The sequence below is a fragment of the Mastomys coucha genome, unplaced genomic scaffold (assembly GCF_008632895.1).
Source record: "Mastomys coucha isolate ucsf_1 unplaced genomic scaffold, UCSF_Mcou_1 pScaffold22, whole genome shotgun sequence".
Lineage (NCBI taxonomy): Eukaryota > Metazoa > Chordata > Mammalia > Rodentia > Muridae > Mastomys > Mastomys coucha.
Window position 1 is genome coordinate 228,603,878 of NW_022196905.1, and position 14,753 is coordinate 228,618,630.

Sequence of the window (14,753 nt, forward strand, 5' to 3'; positions counted from 1 at the left end):
TGTCTCTCTGTCTCTCTGTCTCTGTCTCTCTGTCTCTCTGTCTCTCTGTCTCTCTCTCTCTGTGTCTCTCTGTCTCTCTGTCTCTCTCTCTCTCTCTTTCTCTCTCTCTCTCTGTCTCTCTCTCTGTCTCTCTGTCTCTCTGTCTCTCTGTCTCTCTCTCTGTCTCTCTGTCTCTCTGTCTCTCTGTCTCTCTATCTCTCTGTCTCTCTCTCTGTCTCTCTGTCTCTCTGTCTCTCTCTCTCTCTCTGTCTCTCTGTCTCTCTGTCTCTCTGTCTCTCTGTCTCTCTCTCTGTCTCTCTCTCTCTCTGTCTCTCTCTTTCTCATGTTTGAAGAATTTTTTCATTGACATACAAAGTGGTGATTATTCTTTAAAAATAAAGAGAATCTATCTTCGGAGAGTATGTGCGTAGCTTACTCTCATAAATTGTAAATAGTCTCATTTGTAAATGCAAGAGCTTTATAGCAGATGTTTCAATAATTAAAGCAAGCAAAGAGGGCTGGCGCTAAGGGTGGCAGGTCTGGATGGATACGCCTCTGTGGGATCTCAGGCTGCAAGAAAGGAAAGGGGTTTAAAGAGGTAGAAGACCATTAAGCATCCTCAACAATTTTTAAAGAGGGAGTGGTTTACACAATAGCACGACATGTTTGAAATCCTTGGAAACCAGAAACTGATGAGTACCCTATGGGACATGTGTGGAGGGAAAGCAGAGCCACAGTCCTCAAGGAGTTCAGAGTCATAATGCAGGATAGCATGAAAAGGGGATACTGCCATCTTAGAAAGGAACAGTAAACACCCGTGGAGGGCATTGTTTAGTAGTAGAGCCCTTGCTCAGAGTGCACAATTCCTAGGGTACTAGAAAGCAAGCAAGCAAAAGACCCAAGAGGGCTGGGGCTGAAAAGAGAGGGTGCAGCAGATGAGAGCGCTTGTTCCTACAGAGTACCTAGATGCGATTTCCGGCACCCATATATGGTGGCTTACAACTATCCATCCATAACCCCAGTTCCGGGGGATCCAATGTCCTCTTCTGGCCTCCAGGGCACTGCATGAATGTGATGCATAGCCATACATATACAAAAAAATACCCCCACAAAATTAACAAAATGAGATATTGAAAAAATAAAGAGCAGAGGGATAGATGGAGGGAGAAAGGTGGGAGGGAGAGATGGAGGGAGGGGCAGAGGGGAGAAAAAGAAAAAAGCATTGGAAGACAAGGTATTCATTTGTAGTAGAAGAGTGAGATAAGGGTGAGGTCAAAATTAATACATGAAGAGTCCTCCTTCATTGGAAATAACAGAAGAGGAAATTGACCACGCCCTCCCTTCCTTATCTTCCTCCCAGGCACGCCCAATAAAAGGATTCCCCGCCCAACACTCCCACCCCACCCCCACCCCTGCAACCACTGTTTAACCCTGTTTAACTGGGAGAAGAAACACACTTCAACAAAACAACAAAGATCCTAGGCCTAGGACATTGATACTCTGTGAACATTTCTTTAACATAAACCCAGATGTTGTCCACACATGTGACCCTTTCATTAAATGGGGATATCTTTATTTAAAAACAAAAAAGATTTATTTATTGATTTTATGTATGTGAGTACACTGTGCTGTCTTCTGGCACACGAAGAGGTCATCGGATCCCATCACAGATGGTTGTGAGCCACCATGTGGTTGCTGGGATTTGAACTCAGGACCTCTGGAAGAGCAGTCAGTGCTCTTAACCATGGAGCCATCTCTCCAGATATCTTTCAAATATGAAATTTTCTTACCCTCCCCAGTTCTCTATGCTACTACCTAGAGTCTCCCTGAGTGGGCCTAGTCACCCTAGTCACCTTGCCAGATCATCCCAGAGCTCCACCTGCCTACTCAAAAGCCGCTCCATGGTCGTGAGTCTCGGCGCCAACAGGAGCACATAGTCAAAGAGGAGCACAGCTCATGTTCCTGACCATTGATCTGCCATCAATTTTTTCCAGGCCCGAGGCATGCGATTATCTGCAAAGCTGACTTACAAGATAAAATCCCCAGGCCTCTCCCCTTCTCCCTCCCCTTCCAACAAGAAGACATTGATTTTACACAGAATGTGCATGGCTTTGATGGTGTTATTGCAATCAACATGAAAAATACCACCACAGCCTTATCCGGATGTCTCTCCCTTGTTTTGCCTCATAGCGCAAGTGATTGTTTAAAGAGGCTTGACACTGTTGGAGTCTTTTGTTTTATGGATTTTGCAAAGCAATGCTCTTTGTCTCCGGGGCTGCCAGAGGAGAAAGCTCCTTTTTCAAGGCAGTGGGCAGTGCTTTTAGAAAATAAGATCCAAGGTGCAGGCTATTTGGAGTTCTTGAATTCCTGCACTTTAAAGATGCTGGTCTCAAGGGGAGGTTGGATCTAACTGTCTTGGGGTTTTCACTTTCTCAGACTGTGACATTAGAGCCACCCTGTATGTTGTCTATAGGGTTCTACTACCCACAATCCATGCTGTTTCAAGACAACTCCCCTGCTCCTCCCAGTGTCACCTCCTTCCTTCTGCCAGAGATAAATGTTTAACTGTTTGTTCCTAGCAAAAACTCACAATTAAATGTGTCCATGCCCACTATTTACTCCCAAGGTTAGAAGTCAGAAGCCTAGATGTCCCCATCTGTTCTTCCTTGGCCTGTAGTGACAGTCCCTTCTACCATCCAGTTTACCTGTCTCCTGCATCAGAATGGGACAGCATTCTAAACGTTCAACATGTTTGCTCTCAGCACTGTGTCTGAATTCTTTTGAAAAATGGGAGGGAGGAAGAGACTGGGGTGGATCATTATGAAACCACATGTCTGAGCTCTATTGATACTTTCTCAAGGGTGTTGTTACCAGGTGGGTGCTGGCATTATCAGCCATTTGGCAAATCAGGTACATTTTTGTTGGGAAAGCTGTCCTGTTCATTGTAGATTGTTGAGTAACATCTAACTGTGTTTCAGATAGTGTCAACTCTCCCCTGGTGGGCGGGTCTCACAGTCACTCCTGTTAAGAGACACTCTCCAAAGTATTGTAAGGTTATAAAATGATTGATAATTAACAACACACCTATATGGGAACCAGCCTCAGGGGCAAGCTGACTCTAAAGCTTTGAATGCAGGTTCAGTTACCATCCTGTCTTCCCTGTTTCCAGTCCTCACATCATGACTCCCCTACCAAGCCACCTCATGACTCCACATGCAGGTCCCCATTTATTGTCCTGAGAGTCAATCCAAAGCTGCACATTCCTATCAACCCATCAGACCTGCTGCTACTAAACTGAGGTTCCTGGACTCATCAGTCTATGTTTAGGCCAACCTGCAACTGTCACTTGCCTAGAGTAACTGTATATTTCTGGGTAACTGTCTTCAAGAAAGGTATTGGAACACAAAGTTGGGATACATAGGTTTGTGGCCTAGATCTGTTACCAGACAGGTTCTGTGGAACAATTCTATGTCCTGATACAGAAATGATTCTTGATTTAACTTTCATTCCATGGAAAACAGTTGAAAAAGGCAAGGCTAGACCAGATCAGGGATCTTCCTACTCAGTGGTTTTCAACATTCCTAAGGCCCTGATCCTCTACTTAGAGTTCCTCATGTTGGGGTGACCACAACCATAACATTATTTTTGTTGCTACTTCATAACTATAATTTTGCTACTGTATGAATCATGTTGTAAATATCTGTGCTTTCGAGGGGGATGTGACCACAAATTGAGAACCACTGTTCTAACCGTTATATGGGTTCCCAGTTGTATCTCAAAACCAAGCAGAAAAAAAAAGTAATGGAGATTTCAGGCTGACCCCAAGGTGCTTCACACACTAAAAGGAACTTGCTCTGACCTTCTACACACTGGGGTTATGTATTATGGTATTATGGGTTGCATTTCATCCCCATACAAAACAATGTTTTAAAATCAAACAGATGTTTGTATGTATACCATATAAATATACATATGTGTAAATATATAATATGCAAACATACATATTTTTATTATCACAGTTATTTAAGTTTTAAACCCCCAGTGAACTCTTCCATTCCTAATAGGTTTTTTTTTTTTTAATCTCCAAAATAGGAATAACTTTGTAAACAAAAGTACTTCAGCAGCCACTGCAAGTAAGACTTGGGAGGAAGCCAAGAATTTGCTCCATCCTTCCTTGGCCTTACCTGTAGCCACATACTCCCTGGGAAGTCCCCAGGAAGACAGCCCAAAATAAAGTGCACTTTAGAAGGCCCAAATACAAAGGATCAGTTAGAGCCAGCAAGGGCAAGATGGAGGGTTGGGTTCCTCTTCTCCACCCAGCCTCCTCTCTGCCAACCATTGCCTCAGAATGTGTAGCTCCTGCCTACCAGCATTGATGGCGTTTCTACTTTCCTGGCCGCTTGGAGCCTTTTATAGCAGTCCAGACCTACAGAGTTGGTTCTGGAACATTCACCTCAGCCCCATACACATGCCTTGATCACTCAGCACCTAAGGAACACAGGCAGGCTGAGAGGCAGCCACAACCCTCTGTCTCATGTATGGCTACCCAGGAGAGTTTTGCAGCAGGGTAGCATATAATCCTAAATTTAAATCCCTCTGAGTTTCAGAGGTGCCAGTATTAAAATCCTTTTAGGATTTTTTTTCAAAGTATATAATCTACTCAGAATTTAAAAAAAATCTCCAACCCATTCTATCTCCAAAAATGGGGCCACTTACACATTTAACTTTCTTTTAAAAAGAAAGAAATGTCTATTTTAATGAGCTATTTGTGTTGTTTATTCAACTAAAGAGGCAGTCATTTCTAAGTCAGGCAGTGGAACAGTCTTTCTGAAATAAAATACAACTTCTTTCAATGACTGTAAAGAACTCCAGAAGAATCATTTATTTAAAAAGGGATGAAAGAAGGAAGGGAGACACTGTACCAAGGAAAAACAGCTGGAAGGACACAGGAAAGCAGAAGGACTTTCCTCCCATCTCCTCTAACCCCCGCACAGGCTGTCTGTTTATTATTCTATAGATTGAAGGGTGGAGAACACACATTCTTTTAAAGCCAGGATGGGGGCAGGGGGGTTGGTGTGGGGGAAGTGGAGAGACGAGAAAAATGAAGACAGAGGCCGGAGGGAGGAGGCCAGAGGATGGGAAGGTGTCTCCCAAGCCCAGCATCTGAGCAAGCCTTCCACCCAGGGAAGACCTAGGACCTTTGCAGGGGTTGAATAAAGGTTGAAGCGAGAGAAAGGTCCCCAAAGGCAATGCCAGGTAGAGCTTTCTGTCCTTGGGGTGGCTGAGCCACGCAAGTTTTCCCTGTGTTTCTTTCCATTTTCATCATCTGTTATAACGTAAAATTTCATCAACTGTAAATGTCAGTTCTTCCCTTTATTATTTGCTAATGTCATAAAAATCTGAATTGTTTGCTTTGTTAAAGGGCTTGCTGGGCACTGACTTCTCCTTATTTGCACTTTACTACCCCAAATGTGTGGCGTTTATTTATTTTTATTTTTTTTTAAATAACATCCCTTTTGAAATGGGATTTAAATAACAGAGCAAGGTTTGCCATCATCATAAATGTGTAAAACGCTTTGTGAGTAATAAAATGGATCATGGATTCAGGATAATTCAAACTGAAATGTTATGTTCAGTATCAAGATTAGATTACATTAATGCAGTTCATTTTAAATGGTTTAAAGGCCATCAGATGCATGTGGAAGGAATCTGTATCATAACTTAGAATAAATAGACTGAGACATTTGTTTATAATGTCAGTGCTAAACAAATCTATTACTGCATTTCTGCATGTAGTGTTATGTTACCACTGCTATTAAACAAACAGAGCATGAAGATAAATTATAGCTTTAATTATAAACATTACCTTTGCGTATTTATTAATTTAAAATGGAACAATGTTCAATAACCTTAGGTTATTTATATCAGCTAACATTTTAATTAACTTTGTTGTATTTATGTGACTTGGTAATTGTTGCTACCAGGCACATGTAGCTCCTTGAATAATGGAGGCCACCGAACCTTTCCCTGTGCACATTACCCATTAAATGAGATGGTGGCTTTGCCACTCCTAACAGAGATACTCCTAAGCACTGGCTCCCCAAGTGAGGAGCCCAAGGTTTCCAGATTACCTTTCTCCCAGGGACCCTCCAATAGAGCATGCTTGAATTCCTGGACAGGCTTCTTTTTAATTAATAAATAGTGTCACTCAATGCATCAGAGCTAGAGACTCAGTTGCACATGAGACCAGAGGCTATGGCCCTTTCTTGACAGTGGCTCCATTAAATATACATGATTCTTCAGTTAGGATGCTTCAACCTGAAGGTTTCTGACTTCAGGATCAGACAAGAGTACACTCATATAAGAATAATGCTCTATAGTTTCAAGACAATGTCAACACTTCCTAATTGTACCCATTCTTGAGCTGAAGTGAATGTTTTGGGCATACTTTAAGGTGATAGACTATGCATATTTAAATGTACTCAGAATTCTCCACTTACAGTAGCTTTATTGCAGGCCCATTTTAAACTGAGAAGTACCTGTGCACACATCAGGGGCTTAAATCTTGGTCCTGAAACAGACAGGCAATGTCTATCACAATTCTGAATATTATTCAGCAGCTTATTATTTTTTCCATTGGAAGAGGTGAGTGGGAAATCCCTTCTATCTTTGCAGGAATTGTACCATGATTCAGAATATGGACTAAAAAGACGACAGAGTTCTGTCTCTGCCTACCCTGTTTTCTACTCAGTAGCTCTTTGTTTTCCACTGGTGTCTTAGAGCCTTGTGTCTTTCAACGTTCATTCCATAAGAGCTCTGAGCCAGTTGGGCAATGCCTGTGCACTTCGTTCTTGCTAGCTAAGAGGCATGGTCATTGCCTGGGAAGCCTGGCCACCTATTGACGAGGCTGGCCCCAAGAGGCACTCAGATCATCCTTCTCAGCATATTCACAAGCTCTCTCTACTCTGCACAAACCAGGAGAATCTTGAGATCCTCCCTCTGCATTCCCACAGCTTTCTCACTCCTCCCTAATCTACTTTTCCCTTTTTATCCAATCTGTGGTAGGCTTTGTTAGTCAGTTTTACCCAAAGACTAAAATATTCAAAACACAAGCATGTGTCCCTGTGTCCTGCATGGCTGGAAGGACATAATCTTCATATGTTATTCCAAACTTCAAGATATTGCAAAGAAGTGACTCTGACGGGACAGCCTTGATAATAGGGATCTTTCAAACTTTTCCCTCTCATACTCATGTGCCCATTTTATCCTTTACTCTCACAGACTTTATCACTCTGTTTGAAGGGACGCTGGTTAGAGATTACATGAATGCAACAGTTAGGACACACACACATACACACACATTACTACATAAACCTATTTTTTTGGGAGTCTGCCTACCTCTAGAAGCACACACAGCCATGCACAAGGATAAGGCAGAAACACGCATGCTGAAAACTCCAAGCAGACAAGAAATAATGACATTTAACAACAAAATGACCCAAACAGGAAAAAATGGGCAAAGAGCTTAAATAGATATTTCTCCAAAGCAGATATGCAAATAGTCAACAAGCACATGAAAAGATGTCCAACATCACTAATGACTAGAGATGCTCAAAGTTGAGTACAATAGGATATTATCTCACAGCCATCATTAGGATGGTCGCTCTCTCAAACAAAACAAAATGAAACAAAACAAAACAGAACAGAGAATAATTTGCTAGTACAATATGGAGAACCTGGAACCATGGCTACCATTGAGGAGCTTGACCAGCCACCAGATCCTCATAACCTTACAAACAGACTTACCTAAAATCCAGCAGTTCTGTTCCTGTGTTATATGTCCAGAGAATTGAAAGCACACCAATGTTCATAATAGATTTTAATAATGAAGCAACCATGACAAATGAATGGACAAGCAACATGCAGCCTATAACAACAGAACTGTGTACCTTTAAAAGAAAAGAAATTCAGAAACATAGCAATAGTGAGGTTATTACGAGGATTACAGTAAGCCTGTCACAAAGACAAATCCCATATGATTCTACTTATATGGGAAAATCAGAGTAGTCAAGTAGGCACAGAGAGCAAAATGAGGTTTCCAGGGAGCAGAGGGACAGAGAAATGGAAAGGTATTATTTAAAGAATATGGTGTTTTAGTTTTATAAGATGCAAGTGGATCTGGAAGCAACTGGTTCCATGATGTGACCAATGTACTTAATAATACTTAACTGTGTATTTTAAGATGGTTGATAATTTTTGGTGTGTTAGATGTGTGTGTGTGTGTGTGTGTGTGTGTGTGTGTGTATGTGTGCGTGTAATGATGTCTATAACAGATATCCACCAGCCTTGCTAGTGTAATATGCTCTATACTAGGTCATTGTCTCCACTTTCAGGAAGCAAGTGGGTCAATCCTAAGGCTAGGGATGCACTCCAGAGCTTTCCTGGTCCTCACAACAGTGTTGATGTTGCAATAAAGCCAAGGAGGTCAAAATGTCCACACTTCTACTACAAAATTATGAAGAAATCAAATGAAAATGCATTTACAAGAAACACTCACAAAACGATCTCCTGAATGAACATTCTTTATTTATTGCCACCAATTACTTTCTTACAAAAATTTCTACCAAATATAGACATACACACATCCCAGCTTCTATTACTGAGCCCTGTTCTCCATTTGGCCCTCATACTCTCATCTACATCCAAATGATATGGATTCCTCTCTTGCCCAGTTCACCCAGCTGAAGAACTGTTGAACTCTATGATTCTACTTACTGACCTAGAATACATGGTCAACGATTGTGTCATCAAATGTGGTAGTGTCAATTGTTTCCCACAGGAAGCATGTATTTTAACACTCACTTCCCAGCTGGTGGCATTGTTTGGGAAGGTTCTAGAATTTTAGGAAGGCCTGTCTTCCTGAAGGAAGGATATCTCTGGGTGCGAGCTTTGAGGTTCTGTAGCCTGGACCCATCCCCTGTGTTGTTGGACATACTCTTGTATGATGACCTCTTGGGTTATGTTTTTTGTGTATAGTTTCTCAGCTTCCTGTTCCTACTGGCACACCTTCCCTGACTACTGTCATGTCTTCCCTGACATGGTAGGCTCATTCCTGTTAGAAATGTAAGTCAAAATTAACCCTGTCTTCCTTGAGTTGTTTTCGGTATGGGTATTCTACCACATTAATCATCCTTAATCTCACCAGAATAATTATTGTATCCAACAACACAGTCATCATAAAAAGGCATTTGGGGAAAAATAATGTCTCACCTGAATGATAGGAACCATTTTACTAAGGAAACTCTCCTTTTCCTGCTTGTGAGGATGACAGGAAACAAGACAGATGGGGGTCTTTATATTCTACATTATGAGGACACATTTGGACTCCATATTGTAGAAAGAAAACTGTACACACACATTGCTAACAACTTGGCCCATACACAAAAGTCAATGTTTTCCTTGCTCTGAATTAACTTCCTAGACCAGATAGTGATATGAAGTGATATATGCTTGATATTAATAGACCTTTATGGGCAGACACTAGCTAAAATCAGCATGTGGTTTGGGAGTGTCCAAACCTAGCTGTCTAAAGAAACGATAATATGGAAGACATACTACAGATGATAAAGTGAGAGACACCAACACAATGAATCTCAGGGACAAGATGAGCACCTGACAAGAGGATAGGCCTGAGATCTGGAGTCATTGGCTGCCTTTATTTCCCTGTCCCCTATGTAACCTGCTGGCTAGGACCAAAGTGTCAAGCTATTTTCTAAGGTATGGGCTTCCTACCTTCTCAGAATGACAGGTCTCTCTGTATAACACAACTTACAGATTACCTTCCTGTCTCTGCCCACTTCTGTCTCTTTGTGGTGTTAGGTGACATATGCTTCACCTTCCAGTTACGGAGACATCTTTAGCAGTGGCCATGTCTCTGTATAGTTTCATCTCACATGGAAGGCTCCATCTTACCTTTGCCACTGCAACATACCATAGCAGTACTGGTGTTTCCTGTTTCTGCTCAGGGAGTTCCTTAAACTTCCTGTTTTGACTTTGTAACTCTCCCAGTCCTATTATGACGCACCACCTTTCCTGACTCCTTCAGTTTGGCCCACTGACATTGTATCTACTTTCTGAGCGAAACAGATGTCAATCTCACTGCCAAGCAAGAGGAGAGTGAAATTTTGGGACTCTCCAGCCAAATCTTAGAAGGAAAAGAACCTTGGAAGAAAATGAATAAAGGTTCCCTCAAAGGCAGAGAAATTTAAAAGAATACAAAAGAAACGACCATCAAACTAACTCCATTCAGGGTGTCTGTGGTCCCTCAACTTTTCCATAGAACATATTTATATTAGAATCAGTTCATCTAAGAAACATGATGTTTGGGAGATGTGGTGGTTAATCTTGATTGGCAACTTGACAGAAGGTTAAATCATTACTGGGCATACTCCTGGGTATACCTGAGAGTATTTCTAGGCAGGTTTAATTGAGATGGGAAACCCATCATAAATACTAAGAGGCACGTTCCACGGGGTTATGGACTGAACAAAAGGAGAAGATAAGTGGAGCCCCTCTTTCTGAGTCCTGACTGCAGGGACGGGGTGCCACCTTCTGCCCGTCTTATATCTGACTTCCCATTTCTTTCTACTTTTAAAATTTTACTTATTTTTCTCATGTATCCATATGTCTCTGTGTGTATTCACATGTGAGTGTAGGTCCTTGCAGAGGACCTAATATACCCTGGACCTGAAGTTACAGACAGTAGTGAGCCACTCAACATAGGTGCTGGGAACCAAACTTGGGCCCTCTAGAAGAGCAGCCAGTGCTTTAAACTGCTGAGCCAACTCTCCAGCCCCTGACACTCTTACATTCCATGTCATGAAGAGCCATGTCCTAAACTGTCAGCCCAAAGTAAACCTTCTCTTCTCTTAAATTGCTTCCACAGGTATTTTGTTACAGCAATGAGAAATGTAACTGAGGTAGGCTCCTAAGAAATACACATCAGGGTGGAAGGCAGGAACCCGAGGATGTCCCTCAAAGCCCTTTCCAGGAGCAAGGTTGTCTCTCAGCCTCCAAGGCACTTCCTACCTCTTGGAAATAGCAGGGTGAGGGCTATCAGCTGGAGAGAAGACTTCACTCCGTGGCTACAAGGGCTCTTGGTATGCTTCATGGCAAACCGACATAATCAAGTTAGTCCCGCTATTTAGCGATCATTTAATTGCCTATGGTTTATATCTTGCATATCCAGTGGTTATGGGATTGAAATTTTAATGATAGAAACACTTAAGTAAAGAAAAAAAGACAAATATTAATATGCATTTCATGAGGAATTCAGACTAAATGGAGTAATTTTGTCTTTCATCAGATTTTCTTTTTCAAACTACTAGGGTAAGCTTGGGCACACATACCAGGGAGAATCTTCACCCTCTGCGGAGTGACCATACCTTTTCCCCCTTCCATTGCTAAATCCTCATACTGTACTTACAGCATTCTCTAACTAAGTAGGCCTCATTAATCTATATTTATCAGCTCTAAGCACATAGTGATCACTGATATTTTGGAATTGATTCCCTCCAGGTGTGTCTCAGAGAGCTCTGAGCAGAGGAGACTTTAATGGATCTGTTGACATTTCTGAAGGATTTGAAATTCCAATCCCTCTCTCCTGAACACTAGTTCCCATCCATTTTCTTTGCCCCATGGGAATTTCAAATCACCCTGTCTTTGCCCCCAAGCAGAAGTTGTGACCTAACAGGGACCTCTGACCTCCCCAGAACTTCTGCAGCTCATCAAATGGCATGGTCTCAATGACAGATGACACTTAACCCCAATGAGGAATGGAGGAAAAATTAATTGTGCTTTTAGGAGCTGAGCAGTGTGGTCTCTGAAGGATGAGGAGCAGACCACAGACATAGAGCCCACAGCACATGTACTACCCGGGGCCCCTGGTGCTCCCCATAGCTGTTCCTCGAGGAGCACTCACTGAATGAAGTCTAAGCATTATTTAGCTTATTATCACTTATCACACTCAGCCAGATCTGAGTCTTGGACAGTAAGACTGAAGCTTAGAGGCAGGATATCACCATCAGCAGAAGGTCACACAGCAAGCTTTGGACTCAGGCTTCCACTTCTGTGGCCTCCAGAATCACAGACCTGGAGGGGTCTTTGAGAGTAACACAATTATACCCTCTCTTTTATACTGTCCTTGGTTGGTAGTGGACAAGTCCACTTAAATTTCAGTTTAAGAACTGTAATGCTAGAGAATCTATGTTGAATTACTTCAGTATAGTAAACCAAATAACACCATTACATACAGATTGAAGACACTCATTTAGCATTGAGGGGAAAAACAAGTTCAACATGATAACTGGTCCTTTTTTGATGTTTGTACTTTTGTAAACAAATCGCTTCTGAGTATGCATACCTACATACATAAGGAAGCCAAATGCCATGAGCACATACAACGGAGTATTATTCAGCCTTGAAAACCAAGGAAAGTATGGCATGTGTTATAAAACTACTATGAACCTGGAAGACTTTTTGCTAACAAAACAATCAAGTCTCCATAGGGTATGCCATCTGGTTCTATCTGAATGAAGTACTATGAATTTATAGACACAGAAGTTAGAGCAGAAGTTTCCAGGTGACTGGTGAGGGGTGTTGTTTCTTAGTGAGGATGGGACTTCATTGTGAAAAGATGAACATTACTTGCTAAGTGTCCTACACAGTCCCTATCACTATACAGTCTGTGGTGGCGTAATGAGTGCCTGTCACCAAATAGTTAGCTATTCTCTACCTTAGTTGATGCTGAGAGATTGGATGAAGTCAAGGACACTAGACACATCCCACAAATTCTGACCCATGGGCCAATGAAGAAAGATGAGCAGAGAGGGCCTGTTCTACTAAAATAAACCAGCAAGGAGAATGAGCCATGAGCACAGTCCTTCCAGTGTAAGCCAGAGTCCCTTTCTTGTCCCTGTGTGGGATGGCTTTCATTACTCCTGGTATACCACTATATGGGGGCCAACTGCAGTATTGACTGGCCACTATTTTTCCATGTTTATCTTGATAGTTGTTTCTCCAGACACAGATACAGCACAGGCAACCTCTGATAAAAACTTCTGCAGACATCAAGTCTCACTAACACCCTCTCTTCATCGTGATTCTCACTTATGATCTTTTCCACAGGGAAGTTGGAGTATGAAACCAGGAGCACTAGAGGAAGGAAAGCAGGAATTCAAGGCTACCCTGGGTTACTTAATAATACCTTGTCCCTGTCATTAAAAAAAAGTCAAGTCAAGTACAATGCCTTCTCTTATTTAAATGCTCTTAAATTTTCAAGGTTGCAATGGTATGAAATGTTATGGTTTTCTATTATTCTATATTTTAAATGTATTTTAATTACTTAAAAATTCTGAAAATATTTTAAATATTTTTAAACAGTTTTCATCTTAATTTATATGAATGTTTTGCTTGCAGATATGTATGCCTACCATATGTGTGACTGCTGTCCACAGAGTTTAGAAGAGAACATTGGATATCTAGAACTGGAGTTACAAATGGTTGTGAACCATCTTGTAGGTGCTAAGAACTGAGCCCCAGTTCACTGCAAGAATATTAAGTGCTCTTAATCACTGAGCCATTTCTCCAGCCATCAAAAGAAATGTAGTTATTTTTTACTGTATGTGGATGATTGTTAATCTGCATGTAAATATGTGTCTCAGGTGCATGCATTGCCCATGGAGGCCAAAAGAGGGCCTCCTTCAGAAGCTGGAGTTACGAGTGGGTGTGACCTGCTCAGTGTGAGTGGAGAGCCTCCTTCAGAAGCTGGAGTTACGAGTGGGTGTGACCTGCTCAGTGTGAGTGGAGAGCCTCCTTCAGAAGCTGGAGTTACGAGTAGGTGTGAACTGCTCAGTGTGAGTGGAGAACCTCCTTCAGAAGCTGGAGTTACGAGTGGGTGTGAACTGCTCAGTGTGAGTGGAGAGCCTCCTTCAGAAGCTGGAGTTACGAGTAGGTGTGAACTGCTCAGTGTGAGTGGAGAACCTCCTTCAGAAGCTGGAGTTACGAGTGGATATGACCTGCTCAGTGTGAGTGGAGAGCCTCCTTCAGAAGCTGGAGTTATGAGTGGGTGTGAACTGCTCAGTGTGAGTGGAGAGGAATTAGACTTTGGTCCTCCATTAAAGCAGCAGGTGCTCCTAACTGCTGAGCCATCTCTCCTGCCCCTTTATGTCTTAAGTAGCTTTCATATTTATTAACTTTTTGTGCTTATTATCTATGCTGATGTTAGTAATTTTAACTACTTTTGCCATTTTGTAAAGGACAAGATGATTTTTCTATTAAGATAATATTTTATTATCCAATAAAAAAATAATATTTTATGCTCTGCTATTGGTATTTTTCACTGCTTTATTTTTGGACTTTTTAATGAAGGCGGTCTTATATAAAGTGAGAACCATCGTCTCCCCAGTATTTCTCTCTTGTGGTTTTCCTTGCCTTGTTTAACCAAGCAGGTTCCCTAATACTGAATGTCAATGGTGACAGTCAACAGAATATCGTTTTCTTCATGCTAATAGAGCTATCAAGCGTTGAAGCTTGAAGTGTTGCTGTTGAAGCTTGCTTATTCTTTAATTGATTCTTTAATTCATTCTTGAATTGGTGGATAGAAAACATGAAAATTGTATCCATGAGTGGGACACAATGTGAGGTGATGTATAAGGTTAAAATCGAGTTAAAAATATGTCTCCTCATTTTTTCATTGAAAAAGTCCTCTTAGCTCT

At 41.6% G+C, this 14,753-nt stretch overlaps 2 long non-coding RNA genes across 3 annotated transcripts in view; one reads left to right on the top strand and one right to left on the bottom strand.

Annotated features, from left to right (window-relative positions):
• Window positions 1-10,022, bottom strand: part of LOC116069838 — a 15,409-nt gene extending 5,387 nt beyond the window's left edge. Inside the window, exon 1 of one of the 2 annotated variants that reach the window (XR_004110153.1) lies at window positions 9,952-10,022. This is a non-coding gene — a long non-coding RNA (uncharacterized LOC116069838). The remainder of the gene's footprint in view (window positions 1-9,951) is intronic. The other variant, XR_004110154.1, reaches the window with a different exon arrangement.
• On the top strand, window positions 9,065-13,273 carry LOC116069842. Its single transcript, XR_004110159.1, has 2 exons — window positions 9,065-9,102; window positions 13,165-13,273. It is a non-coding gene; the product is annotated as an uncharacterized LOC116069842 (long non-coding RNA).
• Window positions 13,274-14,753: the final 1,480 nt, after the last annotated feature.